At 38.5% G+C, this 14,197-nt stretch overlaps 1 long non-coding RNA gene across 1 annotated transcript; it reads left to right on the top strand.

Moving 5' to 3' along the window:
- The first annotated feature begins 4,841 nt into the window (after nt 1-4,841).
- On the top strand, nt 4,842-13,423 carry LOC115583656 (uncharacterized). The gene is made up of 4 exons (XR_003984403.1): nt 4,842-5,121; nt 10,769-10,923; nt 12,912-13,004; nt 13,364-13,423. It is a non-coding gene; the product is annotated as an uncharacterized LOC115583656 (long non-coding RNA).
- Nucleotides 13,424-14,197: the final 774 nt, after the last annotated feature.

The raw sequence follows: 14,197 nt of genomic DNA, 5'->3' as shown, positions 1-14,197 counted from the left end.
GTTACGAGTTTCTGCTTTCTGATAAAGCGACGACTCAGCAGTCAGAAATGTTAATAAGTTGTTTGTGTGGATGGATGTTGGTCCAGATGCTCTGCCGCCACTTTCCCAGAAGATAAGGGGTTGACTGGTCTGTTGGATCGCCTCCTTCTTATAAATGAAATAACTGGTTTTCAAAAAAAGTTAAGCGGGAGGAGGATAAACACCACACAACACACGACGGCCTGATTCATAAAACCTTAATTATTGCATTTTAACAGGAATTAAACCACTTAAATGAGCCCTGTGTAGTTATGGAGAAGAAATTAAATCCCAGATTTATAATATTTACAATATTAATGAGGTCAGACAAACTCAGACATATTTATTCTGTCCAGATCTGATAAACAAGCTGTTCTGAGAGGAAAATACGGTCCCCAGAACACTGTTTGAAGCTAGATAGGTGGCAGGGTCCGCCACATGTAAACAAAGTAAAACAGTATGAAACTGTCATTTCCTTTAAGGTCAGTCTGTTTATTTAGTTCAGTCAGTCATGAAAACAAAAGAGAGTTTATTGAGTTTGTCAATGAAGATCTTTCTCTTCTGATGACAATTTATTCCCCAAAACTACAGAGTGCTCCTTTAATAAAACGTATACAGATATATAAGTTAATCAGAAAGGACATATTCACATCCAGTAGCTTATGTAGTACATAAGAGAGCAAGAACAAGAATAAAAAGAAGATAATAGGGTACCGTATGTGCACTGAGGTGAATAACAGTGCAGGTGATGAAAAAGTAAAAACAGTGAGAGAATATTAAACGCACGCAGAAGACAGAGAATCATTAACAAGTGCAGCAATCAGATTGTGCATTGAGGGCAACATCGTGATTAAGAGTCGAGCACTGCGAGGTGATTAAATGTAGGCTGACAGACGGAGCGAGCGTCATGATTACCGTTGATTATATACGGTAACATAGAAGCCGAAGGCAAATGTTTACAGTAAACACCGATGCAGACTGTGCAGACGGCGTAAACATGAATCAAAAGAAGCCTGAACATCGAGTAACCCTGCTGACAAACGGTTCCGACACGGTTTCGGTTAAAAAGTAAATGTCCGGCCTGCAGCGTTGGTGTGACGACTCATCCAGCAGGTTGGTGGCGGCCGTCCCGTCCGTCGACCTCGCAGCAAAATGTTCTCATTCAGCCGGCAATCTGGGACGCTGGGAGGTCACCGCAAACCCTCCTCAGTGGTGGCAGCAGTGGAGATGTAAAAAAAAAAAAAACTGTATGTGGCCACCGAGGACATTAAGGCCGACATTAAGGCGAGCGAAGTGAGGAAGAGTTCACCGGCTCATGTTGTGCAGAAAGACCTCCAAATGGGTCACGAGTGTCACAAGCCATCTCCATCATGTCCCCCCGTTCACGAAAAACATGATGGAAAGTGGAATTAGAATGAAATAAGACATAGTGGTTCCTCCGGGCACTGGGGGAACGGATCTGCTTACCATACAACTGCCCTTAATTGGCAAGAAGCTCAAAAGTTCGACCCCGGGAGCCAGATTTTTAAGAGAGTTACGAGACAGTGGCTAATGCAGCACAGACGGCTAAAAGAGCCTGTGCCAGGATTGATGAATTAATGTGTTCAAGAGATCTGGACATCTGGGCTCAGGGTACGCACAACTACATCCAACTCGATCTGGACTCCGGCTCTGCTTTAATACAGGCCAGCAGGTACAGTAAATAAGACTGAGAGGTTAATGTGGAGCTTGCAGGGACTCCTGGCTGTAAATAAAAACCACGTTTGATCCGAAACCGTTGTGGCTTGGCAGGCAACTCGGAGAAACTTTTAAACAGGAGCCGTTAGTCAAGGACAGACAACAGCTTTTGGTTTGTTGGCGTTAATGATAAGAAACTGCCAAGCGCCGTCCTTAAAGACTTCCTGGGAGAATGCGTCCGGACTCATTGATGTCGAGCTGCAGGTGAGGAATGTTTACACGCCGAGTTTATGGTTAAGAGAAGGCTTTTAATGACTGAATGTTATGAATATTCATGTGTAAAGAAAACACTCCCTGTCCCTGTGAATACATTATACACAAGTACAAGTAGTTCAACCTTATTAAAAAAAAAGGACCCCTGCTTGGCCAAGGGATGATCTAAAATAAGAATATTACAGCTCCAGCGTTCATCGTTTTTGCAACAGGAAGCAAAGACGAACGACTTCCATTTCATAATGTTTTACTTGCCTGATGACATCATTATGTAACACATGACGTACGTTGCAAAAACCGACTGATTGTGCCAAAGACTCTCCGGAAATGGTCGATGGAGATCCTTGTTTACAGTATCCTGTTTAAATTGACCTTAAATACATTTTTTAAAAAACATGGTCGCTACAACACTCTATCTTTTTGCAATAGCGAGCTACGACTTTACCCTTCCATCATGTCACGTGCACTAGTGATGACGTCATCACATATGGGACGTGGTGCCATTTTTTAGCACAGTATATTTTGTAGTTTGGATTAAAGTGTACTTGGGAGCTGTGAGCGTATTTAACAAATGAAGAGACTCCAACAGATAACTTCACAAAATAGCAACATAAGCACTCGGGAAATACTGCAGTTTGTGAAATTTTATGGAAAAATGTCAGATTTTTATGTTTTAATTAATTTAATACATAATTTCAATACTTGTATCATCTATTATTGTTTATTGACTTAACCATAACCTTTAAACACAGTTTAATCACAGTAAGTAAATAAACCCATGTAACAAATGGCAGATTATTTCTATTGAAGAGTTTTAAGGGTTAAAGTTTTCTTATAAGTCTTTTGTTGTGAAACAAATGAAGTTGGGAAAACATGTTCAATAACCTCAAAATATTATGTTGTATCAACTACTGTTCAGTCACACTGAATAACTTTACAAACAATTTGTTTCATTCTGTCTCAGTTTGAAGAGTCTTAATTTTTACACAAAGACGCAACTTTGTTCCAGTATTTGTAAAAGTGTTTCCATTGAGTGTAATTAAACCCTTTAGTGTAAATAATTTGACACAAATGAAACTTGAACTATTTGTATGAAAAGTTGATTCCCAACTCGTCAAATACTGACACTTTAGTATTGAAGGTTGGTCGGTCGCCATCCCAAAGCGTTCAGTAGGAAATGAGACTCAAAAATCAACTTTGCTTACAACTAGGGCCTTTGACTTAATGAGCAAACAATAGTTAATTCCAGTAAATTCTACTAAATGTATAATACTTACAGAGAATTTGCACAAACTTATCTGTAAAATGCGAAATGCTGACAGAGCGTCATCTGTACTGTAGAATATCTCGACAGTAACCGTCAAGTTACCAGCGGAGCGCAAACATCAAAGTGCAGATTGAACATTTTCCCCGCGACACAGAGAGACATGTGAACTCTCTGTGACTGCTTTTAGAGTCCCTGAACCTTCCTTTTTTCCCTTCTTTTTAATTCCCTTCCACTTGAGTTACACAACCCACAGATGCCAAATCGTGTCGGGCAGAACCAAGGAGGATATCTTTCCCCTCTCGCAGTGAAACGCTCGCTGGGTTTTTAGGCTGAGCTCCATCTCCTGCCTCCAGCAGCAGGAGGGCCCAAAGTGATGGAGGCAGCGACCCAGTGAGAGGCAGTGGGAGGCATCTGACGGATCCCTGTGGCACTGAAACCACACGGCTTCCCGAGCACGTATTCATATGTATTTTTGTGCTGTATTATTCTATATTACTAAAAAAAAAAAAAAAAAATGAATTTGTGTTATCTCCAGAAAACATAAATTCAGGTTGTGTTCATAGAAATTTGAGCATGTCTTAAAAGCTTGGACAGGTACAATGGAGCATGATCGCCATCTAGTGGTGAAGATATAACATTACCTAATGTGTCTCAACCTTTTCTTGAATAAATTCATGTAATGTAAATTCAGGTTTACTTATGCAGACTAAAATCACAAAGAGCTTCAACATCTGTAAAGCTATCAGCACTCTCGATCATGAGACCCTCATTCCAGGTGAGGATAAACTCCCTTTGTGTGTATAGAGACAGATATAACAGTATTAAGACGATAAGAAGAAACATAACAGCATTACCAGGCAGATTAATATCCAAGATATACTTCTCTCTAAATTTCATTTGAGGAGAAAAACCTTTGAGATGCAACAACTCCTTATTGAGAGCGTCCTCATACACACAATACTAAAATTAGCAAGCATTTAAACAACAAGTTTGTCTGCCATCTTGGACAACTAGGTACGGCAACTGGACTTGGCAAAACACATATGAAGAATTTGTTGAGTTTATGATTATGATTGCTAATTTTCTAAGTTAACAACCAACAAGAAAGATGTTAAGATTCCTAAAATACTTTAAAAACATGCTGGAAAAAAGGTATTTGGTATATTTTTTTTATTATATATTATTATATTTTAATCTCACTTGTACACATTTCACATCATAGTCTATATATTGGTTTCTTATACAAGGCTACATTTTCTTGTTATCATCTTTTGTACAGTTTGTGTCACGTATTTGTGTGAGCAGTACAAATATTAATTTTACAATGTGATTATTGAACTAGTATGTATTTATACGAACAATTAATGTAACAGTTGAAAGTCGACAAATAAAAAATTTTATATACAAAATTCAGCTCAATGCATAAAAGTATATATTATTCAAATATTTGGACAGTCCACAATAACTGCAATGAAAATGTCATGCTATGACAGGTATTCCCTCGGTTTTACCTGTGGTTTGTCCACGTCGAGTTGCCGTACCTATCTGTCCAACATGGCTATGTACTTGCGCATGCGCCACTCACATCAGACGGTGACATCCCCTCCTTCCTGTGAAGAACAGAGATTTGCCCCACTCAATTACCTATATCAGAGAAAACATATCATTTTAAATTAGGTAGTTAGCAATTAAAACACTTGTGCTAGCTAAAGACACAACATATGATGATATGTTTGTATTTTTTTAAAGATTAGTTCCCCCCCCTCCATTTGCATCACAGTGGTTTGGTCCACTGCCGAATCAATCTGCACGTCCTCACGAACGTTGGCAGCGCGAATTTCCATGAAGCTAACGCTTGCAGTTTTCGGTGGTGCTGGTGTAGAAAAGTAAGTAGCTACTTTACAAAACTCAACTCACAAAAGATTACATTTTTGTCCTGTCACTAAGGGTCAGGTTTAAGCATAAAATACTCTTCGTTTGGGTAATAAAACATAGTTTTTGCCTGACCACAGCTAGCTGTTTGGTCGCCACACCGCTGTCTGTTCCCAGGTCTCTTTAAAAACACCCGGTCTTGCCGCCACAAACATGGCTGCAGACGACCGACTCCTTGTTAGAAATCTCTGGCTTTGTCAACACAAACATGTCCTGGAAATTTCCGGAGTTATTCCTGAGGGTATCCAGTGGTGTCACGTTTACAAATGTTGAAATGCAGCAGTCCCTCCTCATCAGAAATGTCCTCCGTCACCTCCCTACAAGTCGGTTGATTAACAATGTTAAGGAAGCTACTTTGCAAGCATAGCTTGTAAAACCCCTGGAGAAATGCAGTTTGTAAAACTACTGCTAAAAAAGTAGCTTTAGCAACTACGTATACTCATTTAACTCAGCATTTAATAAATCGACATATGGTGTATATGAAACAACATATAATAGCTTACAAAAAACTCACATGACAGCAGAAATATGCCTCTCAAGTTTTATTTTTTAAAGAACAAAAGCTTCAATTTTTCGTCAACATCACAGGAACTTCAGAGGAACTAACACTTCGACACAAGAACTAGATGCCAGGGCAGAATCGCTTGTTGACATGACAGCCGGTTCTGTTTGGCACTAAAAACGCCTGTACCAACACCAAAAAGCCGCTCACATGCTGCACTGGTTTGGACACCAGTGTTGAACTTCGCAAACTCTTTGGACATTTTGGAAAGGGTTTTGAAAGCATTTTGTGGGGTCTCATTTGATGACTTCTCAAAGGCTTCCACCTCATCCACTTTTTCATCAAAGAAAAATAAAATAAAGTTAATGTTATATAGGTCTTTTTTTTAATAATAATAAAAACATATTTCATGTTATTGGCCAAAATTTTTAGTTTGTAAATTGAGTAGTGAAACTACAAAAAATGACCCCAAAAAGTAGTTGAAATACTTGTCGCAGCACAAAATTTGAATGTAGTTTAACTACCAGCAAGTTACAGCAAATTGTAATTAAGCCACATAGTTCAACTACATGTAGTTTAAGTCTCCCCAACACTGTTGGTGTAATGTTGACTGGGATGAAAGTCCACATTACTGAAAGTTATTTTTCTTTCATTTAGCCCATTCAAAACCAGATTAAGTGCCATCACTGTCATGTCAAACTTCGATAATTTGATTATGTTGACACAGGGCCATCCATCACTAGGATCCAGGTTCAAGATGGCAGCAATGCTCCTGGACTACTAGCATTGCAATCTTGCAAGAAAAGAATAAGGCATCTTTAGCCTTTAATGTTGGTGAACAATATTAGGTTATAGCTTATAGAGTAATGTGGGATATTGATTCATGAACATGTCCCACTAGGCTAAATCACATTGTGCACATAGTTGCCTTAATGACACTAAGGCTCACCTACTATCCTTAAGAAGAAATATATTAAATTACAAGTAGGAGCAATATAAAGAAAATGATCTGTTTAGGTTTCAGTGTCATTGCAAGATTTATTTTCTTATTCACCTCCAAGTCAAATGAGATTTATATTCTTATTTATATATTCATAGTCTATGAGACAACATTCAAAGCTCCATATACCATATAATGCAAAGCATCAAGCAGTAGAAATGCAGAGGCAGTTCTTGCCTCCTCTGTGCTGCAGAGGAGGGCACTGCAGTTGTTCATCACCATGATGTGTCACGGAGCCCACAGAGTCAACAGGTTTTCATTCCATCCAATCACGGCAACAGCAGGTTTCGGTGATTACACGTCCCTCTGTGCCGGGCTGAATGTGTGCAAGTGAAATCAGCTGCTGGAATGAGAAACCGCGGACTGCTGAGCCTTGATGGTTGATGGGAGTGATGGTTAGGGAAAAGATGAAATGTAATCAACAAAACTTCTCGGGCACAAGTTTTATTTAATGGATTTTTTGCTGGAGGTGGAGAAAAAAAGTGTGATTCATTTTGGGATTTGGGATTTCATTTTAGCAATCAGTTCCTGAAGAGATGCGACTGCAACCTTGTTAAGAGATGATAACACTTTATATCAGGGATGAAAAAATTAACAGTTCGCAAGTTGTCTGGTAGCATGTGTGTTAGTAACATATCAACTCTTTGATAGTTTTTTAAAGCCTTGTTCAACATGACCATATTCTGCAATTACAGAGCCATTAGCTAGGAGATTTTCCTAATTTCTCCTCTAAGGGAGATAGTAGGATAAGTTTAGAGAAAAATGAATATTTAGTCATTATCTACTAAGTAGACTAAGTTTATAGATGGTGTTAACATTTCTGTAGCGTTGCCAAAAGGTTGTTTCAGTCCACAGTTTAGTGAAAGAGGCCATCCATACAATGAAGGCCAGCTGTCGTTCTGTGAACATGTGACTGACAGCTGGATGAAGGGTCAGGCTAGTCCCTGTTGACAACTCACAAATTTTCACTGCCACAGTTTTCATCTCCAGGGTTAGAAGATGAAGCAGCGAAAATACAAGTCACATCATATTTTAATATCTTGAGGTTTATTTCATGTTTCCTGCCAATGTAGAAAAACACAATCAAGAAAAACACTGCATGAATTTATGGGGACAATGGAAAATGACTGACCCAGAGGTTGATTTTAAAAAATTTCGTTCTCAAGTGATGAACAAAAAAACCAAAAATGCTGATACAACTTCTGAAGAGGCAATTAAAACACACTTTCAAGAAAACAAAAGTGCTCATGAGCCACTATTTTCATCTTAACACAAATGATAGCAGAAAGTGGCACAACAAACTGAAATGTGCAGAAATGATCAAGATGATCTGAAAACAAATGAGGAAGATAAAAGTAGAAGTGCTGGAAACTTTTCTAATGACTTCCTTAATTGAGCTGGTCTGATATTCAGTGAGCTCCCTGGAGATAAAGATTTGTTACAAACGAGCCCCGATTTCATGACAGTTTGGATGCTGTAAGAAAACAAATTAAAACAGATGCTATCACTTCCTCTGCAGTGCAAAATAATGAGTGACATCTGTTGCTCGCGGCTGATCAATGGTCAGTCATTAAGCCGTGTAAATGACAATTGACAGAGTCTTTGAAAGTGTGAAACTGGGAGATTGTTTTGAGATGAGATTGGCAGAGAGATACACATCAGATAACCTTTAAGCTCCAATAAGTTCCGCGTGTGTAGAGCAGTACTTTCCTGTGAAAGCTAGTGTCATATATATTAGAATATCTTCTTCTATATTAATTAAATTGTTTCCTGTTATGTAAAAAGGCTTTTAATACTCCAAATCCCACTGAGAACACAATACTGTCTGTAGCTCTATGCAGCTTCAGTCCTGGATATTTCTCTCACGGTTTCTCAAAATGGAGTTGGTTGCGAGTATTTCTCGCAACACAGATTGGCACACTGTGTGAAAAAAAAAGTAATTGAAAACAGAACGCGATCAATTTCTTTGCCAGAAACTTTTCCCTTTGCAGAATTGTAGGCAAACCAATCAACCAAGTAAAGATTTCAGTACTGGAACAATGACTTCGTTGGAACATCCATCTTTCTTTAGAGACATAAAGCAGTCAGCAAATGCTCATAAGTGTCAGTCCACACTTGACCACATGGTCCAGTGAATTTCGGAGTATTGCTGCACGCTTGAAGTATTTTGTACAGTTGCTTGAAAGGGGGAATGAAAAGAGGGGATGTTTCTTCCCTTGATTTATATAAACTGGAACCAAATCTCAGTTTGTCTGGCAGCCATCGTCTATTCAGGCATTTGGGGGATTCCCCCCCACAAATGCAGCCCATGTCTTGTTGGAGGAAATCCAGCAGTGTGAATAATTTACACAATTGCCACGAGGCATTTCTCTTCACTCCTTCACTCCTTCTCTCCGCTGCCTTCCTGGGAAAAAAAAAAAATAGACAAACATTTTAAGAGTTAGAAATTGACTTGCTTCACTGGACACTCGCCAGATTCATGGAAAACAAAAATATATCTGTCCTTCGGGCCTCTTTAAACAACCTTTAAACCTGTTTCTTGCCAAAATCATGAGAAAGACCAGGCCATTCTTAAAGCTGTCAATGCGACTCGATTTCAACACAGATCTGGAAAGGAGTTGTGAGGCCAAACCTCTGCCAACGCTATAACATTTTATGCCCGAATACACCAGTAACTGTGCTGTCTGTTGGCTAAACATTTGGGCCAAAAAGCATGTAGCACTTCAGGCCATAGTCAGGTGAAAACACCTGCTCTTGGATGACTATTGACCCAAGAAAAATACATCAATGTCTGTCTCAGTTTCATGGTTCGAGGTTTAGTAGATAGTTTTGGTCTAATAGCAGAAATCCGAACTTTTTGATATGCTCTTGACAGGTAGACAACCTGTTTTCTTGAAACTGTGGGTCATGCTGTGCAGACAAACATACTTCAAACCCACAGAACTTTATTTGACATTCTGGCAGATATCTCAAACTTTCAAAGGAACAAAAAGTGTCAGATTGAATTTGAGTTGAGGTGAAACTGAACTCAAAAACATCCAGAATACTTCCGCCTGAGGGAATGCTATAAAAAGTGTCAGTCCTGGGCAGGGTTGATTCTTTAACAATTAATTCGTAAATCATCTTTAGATGATTTAAAAAAAATGCTTACCACACATTTCCCGGAGCTCAAAGAGGAATCCTTAGATTTCTTCTTTGTGCAACCAACCAATCCGAAACCAAAGGCTTTTCATTTGCAAGCATAAATGACCAAGAAGAGCAACAAATTCGTACATTTTACAAGCAAATGTTTGACATGCTAGCTTGAAAAACACTGAAATGGTTCATTCTATTATTAAAATAGCTGCCAATTCAAGAAAAATTCTTTGATTGACTTTGGATAAATCGACTAATAGTTGCAGCTCTAGTCTTGGATTTGAATATTTATGCTCAGAGAATACATTGTATAGCTTCTTAGCTTCTAGGTTTGGAAACAATTCAGAATATATATTATATATAAAAAAAGGTTTAAATCTATAATTATTGGAACAAAAACATAATTAAAGACATTTTATAAAGGGGAGTGTTTCTTCCCTTGGTTTTGATGAATGATTTAATGATTAATCAACTAATAGTTGCAGCTTGAGTTTTGGATTTGAATATTTTACCCGGAAACAAAAGCCTAAAAATGAATGTAATTTAATTGCCATTAACGAAGGCTATTCTGCTGCACAGTCAACATGCAGTACCAGACCACAGGGGGGCAGTGTTTAACAACGGGTCAAGCAGTGTCACACTCCAGAGGACAAATTCTCCTCCAAGGTCTCCGCCTGTCTAGACAACTGGCAATTTTCCTCTATTTTGTGAGATCAAGCAAAAAAAGAGTGCCAACATTTCTACCTGAACGGTTTAAAAAGACTTCACATCTTATCCACTGTTGTCTTGTCTGAGCTGATGAAATTTGTCAACAAACAAAATGAAACTGAAATTGGGCTTCAAGGAGAAACAGGAGGCATACGGGACATCAGTCAAAGCAGGCTGATAAATGTCAGCAGCAGCCACGTAAAAAAAATATTTCCCCCACCTTTTTTCCCCTCTCTCTCTCTGTCTCTCTGCTCAGGTGGAGACACCGGAGGAATATTTAAGATGCAGCGAGGTGTGTCCTCCAGTCTCAACAGATTATTGGGTCCGCGTGTAATCCAGGAAAGGTCGTAGCTCACCTTTAATCCCCTCCCAGGTGACAGTACACGAGCCGTTATCACTACAGTTCCTCAGGTGATTGATTGGAGGACATCATTAACATGGCAGTCACACTGTCCCATCTGTTCATGATGGACTACAGATGAGTGTCGTCATGTGAAGATGTGAAGGAGATTATTTATTGACTGTCTCGAAGGCCTTGGGTTATTTTTTTCGTATGTGTAAGTGATGTCTGACTTGTGGCAATTTGAGTCTGAAATACATCAACAGTGTGTAACACATTTTTGTGTGACTTGCTGTGCATATGATCCTAGACTTGTAGACACCGCTCAGTTAAAGTGATTCATGGAGAAGATGTCCTGTTAGATCACCCTCTGCAGATATCTATATTTGTTTTATCTCATGAGAAAATGTACATTTTCGGTTCCCTCACCATTGGAATTTTAGACCCTGTAAGAAATGACTTTAGGAATCGTATCTCTTGATTAGGTTAGTTAATGATGCCTTAAACAATAGTGACCGTCGTTTAAAGTCTGGCATTTGTGAGACCGCAGGTTCAAACTTTTCCTCTGAAGGTTACGGTTTTATTTTATAGGAATGTCTGAATTCTTTATGATGCTGGTGGACGTAGGCAGCCTCAGCCAAGATGTCAAAGTCAAAAAAACAATGTATTATCTCCATTAAAAAGCTTGAGAAACTCTAAATGTTCAACCTTTTATATATGTATTCACATTTATTTTAAATGATGGAAATCAGATCTGCAATATTCCCATTTTCTTTCCTCTCTCCCATCTCATGCCTGCTTGCATCTAAAGAAAAACAAAAAAACAACACTTGCAGGGTGAGGTTGAACATCTTGTGTTAAACATTTGTTGCCAATTGACTGGTGAATATTATTACATCATAAATTGTTAAAATTTGACTGTATAGCCTTAGAGTGGTACATTCCCCCCAAAGAATTGGATATATTACTCTCAATAATCTTGTAGCATCCTATTTTTAGAGTTTGAAAGTGAAAATTAAATTTTTTAGGACTAGAAAACAATGATCTGATTTTAAAGAAAATCAAGACCATAACACTAACAAAGGCATGAAAAATTTTACGCTTTGGTATCAAATGTAAGCTAACCTATACGACCAAATGTCTTGTGACCAGTAAATTGGTAAGTCAATACTTACTGGTTATTTATTTATTTACTTAACCTAAATAAATTGTAATCCTTCTGGCCACTTTGTTCCCAGTGGAAACTGTGTGAACACAACACTGACATATCATCGTCTTTCACGTCGATGTAGGGAACTTGTTAGCAAACAGTCGGCTGTTTACACATCCATCAGATATGGAGCACCGTTAGCATTCATCTGGAGGCGTGCTCTGTCAGAGTGATTAATGTGAGTTTTGCACTCCAGCAAGAAACAAATGTCTGGCTCTCTGGTGGCTAAATGCTCCATTATGTACGTCAGCTAATCACTAACTTTGTCTGTCTGCTGTCGGTGCTGGGAAGGTTGCGTACGGAGGGTATTTAAAGATGTTTACTCCACAAAGTGTTGCCTGCTGAGACAGAAAATGACACCAAAACAGGGAGCTCAGAGGAGCTGAGGGACACTCACTCCTCTCAAACATAGACGTGTAATTATAGAAATATTGGTTGTGGCCGCTTTAACCTTTGATTATACAGGATAGGTTACATAACAGCACACATAGACAGGTGACAGATGAAAAGGACAAGTTGAATTTTAATGAGTGGGAAACATGACAAATGCAGATGGTCTCTCTACAGGACACGATGGCTCAGTGAATAGTTTAATTAAAATGAAAATAATATGAATCAGTCAAACAACTACAGGAGAATTGAAAGGATTCAAGAGATTAGAAGGTTGTGTATATACAGTATATGCCTTGTATAATGAAATAACGCGTACTGTATATCTGTAAAGCATCATTGTAAAAATTCATTGGCGGGTAAATTCTCCACTAAATATATCTGTCCTGCAGACACAATACTCCACTATTTATTTTTGCATCACAACGCATATATTTTCCACTTTCTGTTGTCACGCAGTCAGAGAAGACTTCACCTGCTAGTCTTCACACTATTTTGTTGCAAGAGTTTATTTACAAGATTCTACAACTTCCTCAGCGTTTGACCTCCAAGGTAACTCACCTCATTTTCAGTTGTGTTGATTTAGCTCACTTTTGCCATGTTAATCTACCCGAGTGTGTAACATTAAGTTTGAGAGGGCACTGGTAGAAGGATTTAGAGAGATGGCAACTGCTTAGCTAGTAGCTTTGTACATAATATACCTTAAATCTGCACTATCTGCTTTTAAATTAAGATTAATATTTCATCTGGTGAGATGTTGGTGGTCATTTAGTTGGTTTAGAGTAAGGTTACTGGATAAAGTTAATTGAAATCACGTGTGGACCTGTGTGTATGTGTGTTGGTGCACTAGCTAGCTCCATGTGAAGAAGCATTTGAAGCTAGCTAACATTACTCGTTTTTCTCTTTGCTAGTTACAGTGAGGAATTGTGTTACGTACTGAAGCAGGATGAGGATAAACAGAATGAGACAACAAGTAAGACGTATAAGTAGCACAGCATTTTTGTGTTTCATCACAGGTCGAGTACAACTGCTAAATTGGATATATTTTTGCTAATCCAGTTTAAGGGTCTCATTCTCAACTTGTTAAAGTACAGAAAGTTATAGATGATATGATATGTGATTCCTACATCAAACCAAATGAAGAAACGATTTTCCTTGAGTTTATAAGTAACATTACAGTATTGTCAAAACACTAGTTTCCTCTTTGCTTACTTGCCTTCTGAATGTAATGATTTCTAATCTTCTGTTTATTTTGTGTTACAGCACACTTCCACCCAGGCAGATGCTACCTAGCATTCAAAGCTTGTCATGCTCGGTAAGACAATAATGTAAATAACACACGCTAAAATTAAAGGTTATGTAGTCTGTGTAGTCACAGCGTTGATAGTCTATTTTTGTTTATGTAGGCTGTTGTTTAAGCAGCAAACTCATTTTTCACTGGTTGGCTAACAATATAACAAAGCACGAAGCTATTCTGGGCCGAGACCCGTCCTCCATCCAAGTGCCTTGGAAATCGATTCAGTAGTTTAGACAAGCCAACCAACAAATGGACACGGGTGAAAAAATAACCTTCTGGGCAGAGGTAATAAATCTTTCAGGTTCATGTAACATTGAATAACTCATGAAAACATTTAGACAATCATATTTATTTCCATCTACTTCCAAATGTCAGTTTCTGAAATGTGCCCCACCCATTTGCTACTTGTCCTGAGTAAAAACAAACAATTCAGACATTCGTTTTCATC

Source organism: Sparus aurata, chromosome 6 (assembly GCF_900880675.1).
Source record: "Sparus aurata chromosome 6, fSpaAur1.1, whole genome shotgun sequence".
Classification (NCBI taxonomy): domain Eukaryota; kingdom Metazoa; phylum Chordata; class Actinopteri; order Spariformes; family Sparidae; genus Sparus; species Sparus aurata.
This window is presented reverse-complemented; position numbering and strand designations above follow the sequence as displayed.